Source organism: Sphaeramia orbicularis, chromosome 12 (assembly GCF_902148855.1).
Source record: "Sphaeramia orbicularis chromosome 12, fSphaOr1.1, whole genome shotgun sequence".
NCBI lineage: Eukaryota > Metazoa > Chordata > Actinopteri > Kurtiformes > Apogonidae > Sphaeramia > Sphaeramia orbicularis.
This window is the reverse complement of record NC_043968.1, coordinates 1612699-1621114: the sequence shown is the minus strand read 5'-3', so window position 1 is coordinate 1621114 and position 8416 is coordinate 1612699. Positions and strand designations below refer to the sequence as shown.

General features: G+C 40.8%; 1 pseudogene; it reads right to left on the bottom strand.

The window, feature by feature from the left end:
* Positions 1–8416, bottom strand: part of LOC115429327 (phosphatidylinositol 4-phosphate 5-kinase type-1 beta-like) — a 31531-nt pseudogene that overhangs the window by 10818 nt on the left and 12297 nt on the right.

The following is an 8416-nucleotide window of genomic DNA, read 5'->3' as shown; positions in this document are numbered from 1 at the left end:
GACCATAATAATAACCCATGAGTTAACCCTTAAGGACTACCAGTATGACAGGCCCATTTGTGGGGTTTTTTTCTTACAATAAAAATGTCATTAAATGTCTTTTTTGATTAATCTTTTGCACCTTTTTTTCAGGAAGAATTTAACTTTCAATATCTGTCCATTAATTATCATTATTATATGTAATAAATGCTTAAACCAGGGGTCTCAAACATGCGGCCCGGGGGCCAAATGCGTCCCACCAACGGTTCCAATCCGGCCTGTGGGATGAATTTACAAAGTGCAAAAATTCCACAGTCCAGGCTGTGGAACTCATGTTAGAGTCGGTTCCACATACAGACCAGTATGATCTACAGTCAAATAATAACAGCAGAAGAACCGACAAAAAAGAATGAGTCCATATTTTCTTCTGGGTTTGATGTGAAAAAAATAATCTTACATAATGCCTAAAAATAATGACAACTTCAAATTTTTGTCTTTGTTTCAGTGCAAAAAATACTGACATTTACAAACTATCCTGTGACAATAACATGTGAATAACCTGAACAAATATGAACAACCTGACATGAAAAATTCAGCCCAATTTGAACTCTTTTCTGCCTGTTCCTCAGTGTTTAGTGTCTTTGTAGATCTGATCCATAATGCACATGTAGAAATGAAAAGTTGAGGCAGAATATTGTTAAGATTGCAGTTATTTTTCTAAAGAAATTTCAGTTTTTTCAGATTACTCAAATCTTTTTTGTTTGGATAGTTTATAAAAGTAAGTATTTTCATAATTGAAAGGGGTTTTTGCACTAAAACAAAAACAGAATTTTGGAGTTGTCATTATTCTGTTATTATTTTACTGCTCCGGCCCACTGCAGGTCATTTTAGGCTGAATGTGGAACCCTGAACTAACAGGAGTTTGAGAGCTCTAAGTTAAAGGGTGGATCTTCACCTGTTCTCCAGCTCGTCTTCATCACTTTGGTTCGACTCAAAAGAAACGACCGACCTCGGCAGAAGATCGGGCTGCTTGGACGAACTGTAAACTGAAGCAGAAAGCAGAGGGTGAGCGAAGGGAGAGGCTGAAGCCCTGCTGGTCAGGCTGAAGCGGTGTGAGCAGTGTGAGCGGTGCTAGTGGTGTTAGCGGTGTTAGCGGTGTGAGCGGTGTTATTGGTGCTAGTGGTGTTAGCGGTGTTAGCGGTGTGGGTCCTACAGCTGCTGTCTTTGTCCAGGTGGTCCAGACTCTGGGCCTTCTTCTGATCCGTTTTCTTGTCGTCCTTCTGCGGGGACAGGAACTCCTGAGAGGCCGACTTTAAGGCGTAGATGGAGCTGCGTTTCCTCTTGGAAGACGCTCCTCTGAGAGCTGGAAAAGAAAAAAGGCTGTTAAAACATCTGAGAGTCTGAAACTGGAAACAGGAAACAGGAAACAGAGCCAGGACTCACGGTGGATCTTCTTGAAGACGGTGGGAACCCATGAATTTAAGGAACCTGTCTGCGTAGAAGCTGGGTCTGTGGACGGAGACGGTGTCCTAAAGGTAAGGTAAAATAAGATAAGGTATGGTAAGGTAAGATAAGGTAAGGTAAGATAAGGTAAAATAAGATAAGATAAGATAAGATAAGATAAGATAAGATAAGATAAGATAAGATAAGATAAGGTAAAATAAGATAAGGTAAAATAAGTTAAGGTAAGGTGAAGTAAGATAAGATAAAATAAGATAAGATAAGGTAAGGTAAGAGAAAGTAAGGTAAGGTAATATAAGAAAAAGTAAGAAGATAAGGTAAGATAAGATAAGGTAAACTAATGTAAGGTAAAGTAAGATAAGATAAAGTAAAATAAGATAAGGTAAAGTAAGGTAAGGTAAGAGAAGGTAAGAGAAGGTAAAATAAGGTAAGATAAGGTAAGGTAAGAGAAGATAAGGTAAGGTAATATGAGAAAAAGTAAGATAAAGTAAAATAAAATAAGGTAAGGTAAAATAAGATAAGATAAGATAAGATAAGATAAGATAAGATAAGATAAGATACGTACCCCGTCGTGTACCAGAGCTTTCCATGAGTGTTCGACCTTCTTGATGAACCTGGAATTAAAAACAGGTTTGTCTGGAACTAAAGGACTTCACTGCGTAATTTAAGTAAAGTTCCACATGTTCAGCTGTGACAAGTTTAGAAAGTTCTCCTTCATGAAACTGGTGTTTAAATTAATTCATGTACTTACTGAGTCTGGTCAGATGAGTACAATGAGCTGAAATGTGGGTGTTCTGGATGGAGAACAGCTCTGAAAACAGGCTGAGGTGATAGCTTAGTCCATGTGTTCACTGCCTGTCACGACTGGAGGATGTCGATGAGTCCCCAGAAAGATCAGCAGGTTCTCCCTTTATGTTTGGCAGGAATTCCACCAAATCTGGAAGAAAAACAGGTGTTTTTAGAACCTACCATTACAAACCACAAACCACCTCTGTCTGCTGAGAAATGAGCCCGTTTACATGATTATAACAGCCAGCAAGTGGGAGGGTCAGGTAATTCAATATAAAATAATGATGCATTTACATGCACTTCACAAACATGACCACTCGATAAACTCTGGTTCAGCCCAAAAAATTATCCACTATAAGGAAAAAAAGAGAACAGTCCAAAAAATTATCCACTATATAGAAAAAAAGACACAGTCCAAAAGATGATCCACTGTAAGAAAAAAAAGGGAATAAGCCCCCCCCAAAAAATCCATATGGAAAAAAAAACAAAAACAAACATCATCCACCTTTTCAATTCAGGGGCCACTGTTTTACCCAATAAAATCTCTTGCTTTAAAATTAGGCCACCAGAAAAAATAAAAGCATAGGCTGAAATTTTGAAGGCCTTCAGCTAATGTGGCTAATGCTAATGAAAGTAACCCACCAGAAGTGGAAGTCGGTGTGCTAAAAGTAAAGTTATTCTAAAAAATATATATATAGTGGATATTTTTTTGGGCTGTTCTCTTTTTTTTCTTATTTATTAAATGTATTATTATTATTATTATTATTATTATTGTTGTTGTTGTTGTTGTTGTTGTTGTTGTTGTTGTTGTTCTTGAAGTAGCTCTCTGGGCAGACACCAGAGGGTTAATCTGATTTATTGTAAACAGATTACTGCTGTTATCTGATCAAACAGATCAGATTATACTGTTTACATGATCAATAATAATTTGATAACTGATCGGCTCATCAGCGACAGTAGTATTATTGTGGATGTGAACAGACTCAGTTCCATATTTCACACGTGTCACATAACATGGTCCTCACGTGTCGTCGTTCCACCACCGGTTTCGGGGTCCTCACCGTCCCTGGATGGACTCCAGGGCCGTGGAGTACCAGACCTTCCCTCCCCTCCTGCTGTCGCCGCGGTAACCTCTGTTCAGCGGCTTCCGGTCCAAAACGTGGATTCCCAACAGCAGACTGTAGTCCATGATCTTAACACTCTCCAGGACCTGAAACAGAGACGCAAACACCATGAGGAAGCAGCTCAAATGAAGAAGGTACAGGTCAAACAAGAATAGAATAGAATAGAATAGAATGAATAGAATTGTCATTGTACAGGTACAGCAAAATAAAGAAGTGCAATCGTCCTAGGTGCCATTAAAAAGTCTAAATAATTTATATAAAGAGTATAAAAACTAAAATATAACAAGTGTTCAGAGAATGCCAACCTCCGTCAAGCACCTCAAACAGTGTGCATGTGTGGATTGATTAATTTAAACAGTTTTTTAAATTCAACAGTTTCCAGGTTGTTCCATACAGCAGAAAAAAGTTGAAGCTTGGTACCAGTCATGTGTCCTGTCCAATTATATTCAATTCACATCAATATTTGTTGAGTTCTAATTTTAAATGTGTGGATAATGGGATTTTCAGTGTTAAATGTAAATGTCCACAGAGTCCACATTCCACAGTGGATGTGGACATTTTGAGCCAGATATAAGATATTGTTCTAAAGCTACAGGTGGATCAAATTAGAGGCTAATCGGAGTCATTTGAATTTTTTATGAATTTTTGAAAATGTCTCAGTGATGACAGATAGGAAAATTGTAGATGTTGTGACCTTGCTGTGACCTTGAACTTTGACCTACTTGGCCCAAAATTGAATGGGTTGGTCCCAGGGCCTAGGGCTATCTGTGGGGAAGATTGGGAAAGATGGTTGTGATATCTTTTCCCGTAAAGTTGCTAACAAACAAACAAACAAACAAGCAAACAAACAAACACAAAGCAAAGTGATCACAACACCTCCTGGCGGAGGTAATAATAATAACTATGGCGCAATATTGTGTAACAGGCAGAATATTCGTAAAATTCCACTTGCTTCTCTTAAGAATTTCAGGTTGTTCATATTTGTTTGGGTTATTCACATTTTTGTAAAAGGCTAGTCTGTAAATGTAAGCATTTTTGTGTAATTTAACTTTTTTTTAACACTAAAACGAAGAGGAAAAAATAGCTTTTTTCATAATTTATAGGTTATAATGATAGTATTTTACTGGTTCTGACCCACTTTAGATTGAATTGACCTAAAATGATTTTAACATCCTTGATTGTTAATATCTTCAGCATAATTTTTGTATTTCTGGAATTCTGGAATTGCAATTCATCCCACGGCCAGATTGGAAACTTTGGCAGGCCAGATTTGGTCTCCGGGGCCGCATGTTTGACACCTGTGAACTAAAGAAACGATAGAGTAGGAACACAAACACATCCAACTGAGTCCGTTCACTGGTCGTCAGGACAAGTAAAAACACAGAATCAGTGGATGAATCAGAGCCTTCAGGTTCATTTAGTCTTTTGTATAAACCTAATATGTGTGGAGCTGCAGCGTGTGGAATGGAAGAACTGGAAAAGTACAGGAAACAGTGAACGCCACATCCCTCCAATAAAAGCAGGACGTCTGTCAAAGCAACACACCGCTTTTGACTTCACACACATAAACAGCTGGTTTCACAACGGAGACGCTGGTGAGGCCAGAGGAGCTGGTCCATTCACAGTGAGGGATTTACCTGCAGATTTATGACGTTTATAGAGGCTCTGATTTATGGTTTCAGTGAAGAACCGGGACATTTAAGGGGATTTTTATCTTCAGTTCTATGGGTGGGACTAGACAAACCTCCGACCAATCACAAATTACATGGTGGATGTTGAGAAGCTGTTAGAATTAAACGTATGCTTCATCTCATGGTGTCCTGAGAAACAACGGAAACTGTCAGACGAGTTTGATAAGGTAAGGTAAAATAAGGTAAGATAAGATAAGATAAAGTAAGGTAAAATAAGATAAGATAAGGTAAGATAAGATAAGATAATCTAAGGTAAGTAAGATAAAATAAGATAACATACAATAAAATAAGATAAGGCAACATAAGGTAAGATAAGTTAGAGTAAGATAAGATAAGATAAGATAAGATAAGATAAGATAAGATAAGATAAGATAAGATAAGATAAGATAAGAGTCAATAAAATAGGATAAGGTAAGGTAAGGTAAGTAAGGTAAGAAAACAGAGTAAGATAAGATAAGATAAAGTAGATAAGATAAGGTAAGATAACATAAGGTACAGTAAGTTAAGATAGATAAAATAAAGTAAGATAAATGAAATAAAGTAGGTAAGATAAAGTAAGATAAGATATAATAAGATGAGATAAGATAAGATAAGAAAACAAGAGAATTTACATCCATATTTTTTATCCGTTTTAGTTAGTTTTGTAACACACAATACAGTTTCAGTTAGTTATGTTTTTTCTTTTAATTATAGTTCTTATTTATTTCACTTATAAAAATATTTTTCTATTCTAGTTTTCATCATTTCGTTGGTTTTCGTTAACAATAATGACCTTGGTTCTGACTCCAGACCTTCTTTATGTGTCAGGTCTTATTCATACTTGGACCGGTCCCAGATCAGGCTCTGACAGTGGTTTTCCTTCGGTTCTCCTTCAGATATGGCGGCCTCTGCCTCTGCTTCCTGTCTGCTGTCTGAAGACCACTTCCTGTGTTCCATCTGTCTGGACGTGTTCACTGATCCGGTCAGCACACCATGTGGACACAACTTCTGCCACAACTGCATCGCCGAACACTGGAGGGTGAACGTTCCTCATAAGTGTCCCATGTGTCAGGACGTTTTCCACAGCAGACCTCAGTTAAAGACCAACACGTTTATCTGTGAGATGGTCCAGCGGTTCAAACAGGAAGTTCAACAGGAAGTGAGCAGCAGCAGGTCAAAGCCACGAGGTCCGACAGCAGACGTTAACTGTGACGTCTGCTCTGAACCCAAACTGAAGGCCCTGAAGTCCTGCCTGGACTGTCTGACCTCCTACTGTCAGACTCACCTGGAACCTCATCGGACAGTTTCAGGACTGAAGAGACACCAGCTGATCAACCCTGTGGAGAACCTGGAGGACAGGATGTGTAGGAAACACGACAAACCTCTGGAGCTGTTCTGTAAACCCGACCAGACCTGTATCTGTCTGCTCTGCACAGTTTTAGACCACAAGAACCACGACGTAGTTCCTCTGAAGGAAGAACGTAAAGGACTGAAGGTGGAGCTGAAGAGGACCGAGGCCGAAATCCAACAGATGATCCAGGAGAGACAACTGAAGATCCAGGAAATCCAGCAGTCGGTGGAGCTCAGTATGAACGCTGCAGACAGAGAACAGCAGAAGGTGTGGAGGTCTTCACTGGTCTGATGGAGTCTGTTCAGAAAAGGCTGGACCGGCTCAAAGACGAGATCCAAGAAAAGCAGAGGACCACCAAGAAACAGGCCCAAGACTTCATCAACGGGCTGGAACTGGAGATCTGTGAGCTGGAGAACAGAAGGTCTGAGGTGGACCAGCTGTCAGGGTCTGAAGACCACCTCCAAGTCCTCCAAAGACTCCCATCCATAAGAGCGTCTCCGTCCATGAAGACCTGGACAGAGGTCTGGGTCCGTCCCCCTTCGTTTGAGGGGATGGTGGTCAGAGCTGTGTCTGAGCTGGAGGACCAACTCAGAGAAGACATGAAGAAGGTGTTTGAGGCGGAGCTGAGGCGAGTCCAGCAGTTCTCTGTGGAAGTGACTCTGGATCCGGACTCTGCGCATCGTGAGCTGGTCCTGTCCGAAGATCGGAAACAAGTGCGTCACGGCGACGGGAGGAAGAAACTTCTGGACAAACCGCAGAGGTTTTCGGTCTACTGCAACGTGTTTGGGGAGCAGAGGTTCTCCTCGGGCAGATCCTACTTCGAGGTTCAGGTCAAAGACAAGACCAAGTGGACTGTGGGTGTGGCCAGAGAGTCCATTGACAGGAAGGGGACGATCCCTCTAAGCCCCGCCCACGGCTTCTGGACCATTTGGCTGAGAAACGGAGACCAGTATGAGGCTCTGGACGAAGCCGACGTCCACCTCCGCCTGACGTCTTCGCCTCAGAAGGTGGGTGTGTTTGTGGACTATGAAGAGGGTGTGGTCTCCTTTTATGATGCCGATTCTGCAGATCTCATCTACTCCTTCATTGGCTGCTGCTTCACAGACAGACTCCGCCCCTTCTTCAGTCCCTGTCTGAGCGACGGAGGTAGAAACTCTGCTCCTCTGGTCATCACTCCCATCGTTCACATCAAGTGACTGAAGTTTACCTCCAAATATGAACTGAATAACGTTCATGTACAGTTTACGATTCCACTGACGACAAAAACGTACGACAGTTTTTTACGTTGACATATTTGGTGTTGAATGTTCTGCTGAATGAATTCCTCGTTGTCACACTGGAGCTGAATCTGGTGTCCACTGTCTGCTTTATGACTCCATCACATTCCTTAATTATGCTCCACTAATTATCTGTTGATCAAAACTATTTTATGTTCTCAAACAACTTGAATTTTCTGTTAAATTTAAGTGAACAAAATAAAGTAGGAAAAGGTTCAGACTGTGGCAATCAAGACACACAGCATGTTAAAGAAAAGAGCACATTGTCTTCATGAACTAAATGAACAGAATAATCCAAACCCAGTCTGTCCACAGTATTCTTCAGTACTGGTGGTGCTTCCATGGTTCAGAACATTAGACCAGAGTTTAAATAGATCACAGTCAGTTTAGTTCCTACTCTGAGTCGTCTTCTTCCTTCAGTCTTGGCCTTGCGCTAGCGATGCGCAGGTGTTTGTTTTGTTTTTTTTGTTAACACACTTTCTGGAATTTTTTGACCCGCCCCGCAAATTAAGTGCCATTTTTTGGACCCGCACCAACCTGACCCGGCTCTGCTGATCCTCACATCACTACCGCTCACTGTGCTCCATGTTTTCATGTAGAAAGATGAGAGTATCAACATGAGCTGAATGAAGGCTCATACACTGTAAGGTGATGGAAGGAAGAGAGAGAATAGAGGGTCTGCACGTGATGTCACTGCTAGTGGAAGTCACTGTGGTTCCGCCCACTGAGTGGCAGAAAGAGGTAGATGAGTGACAGCGTTGGCTT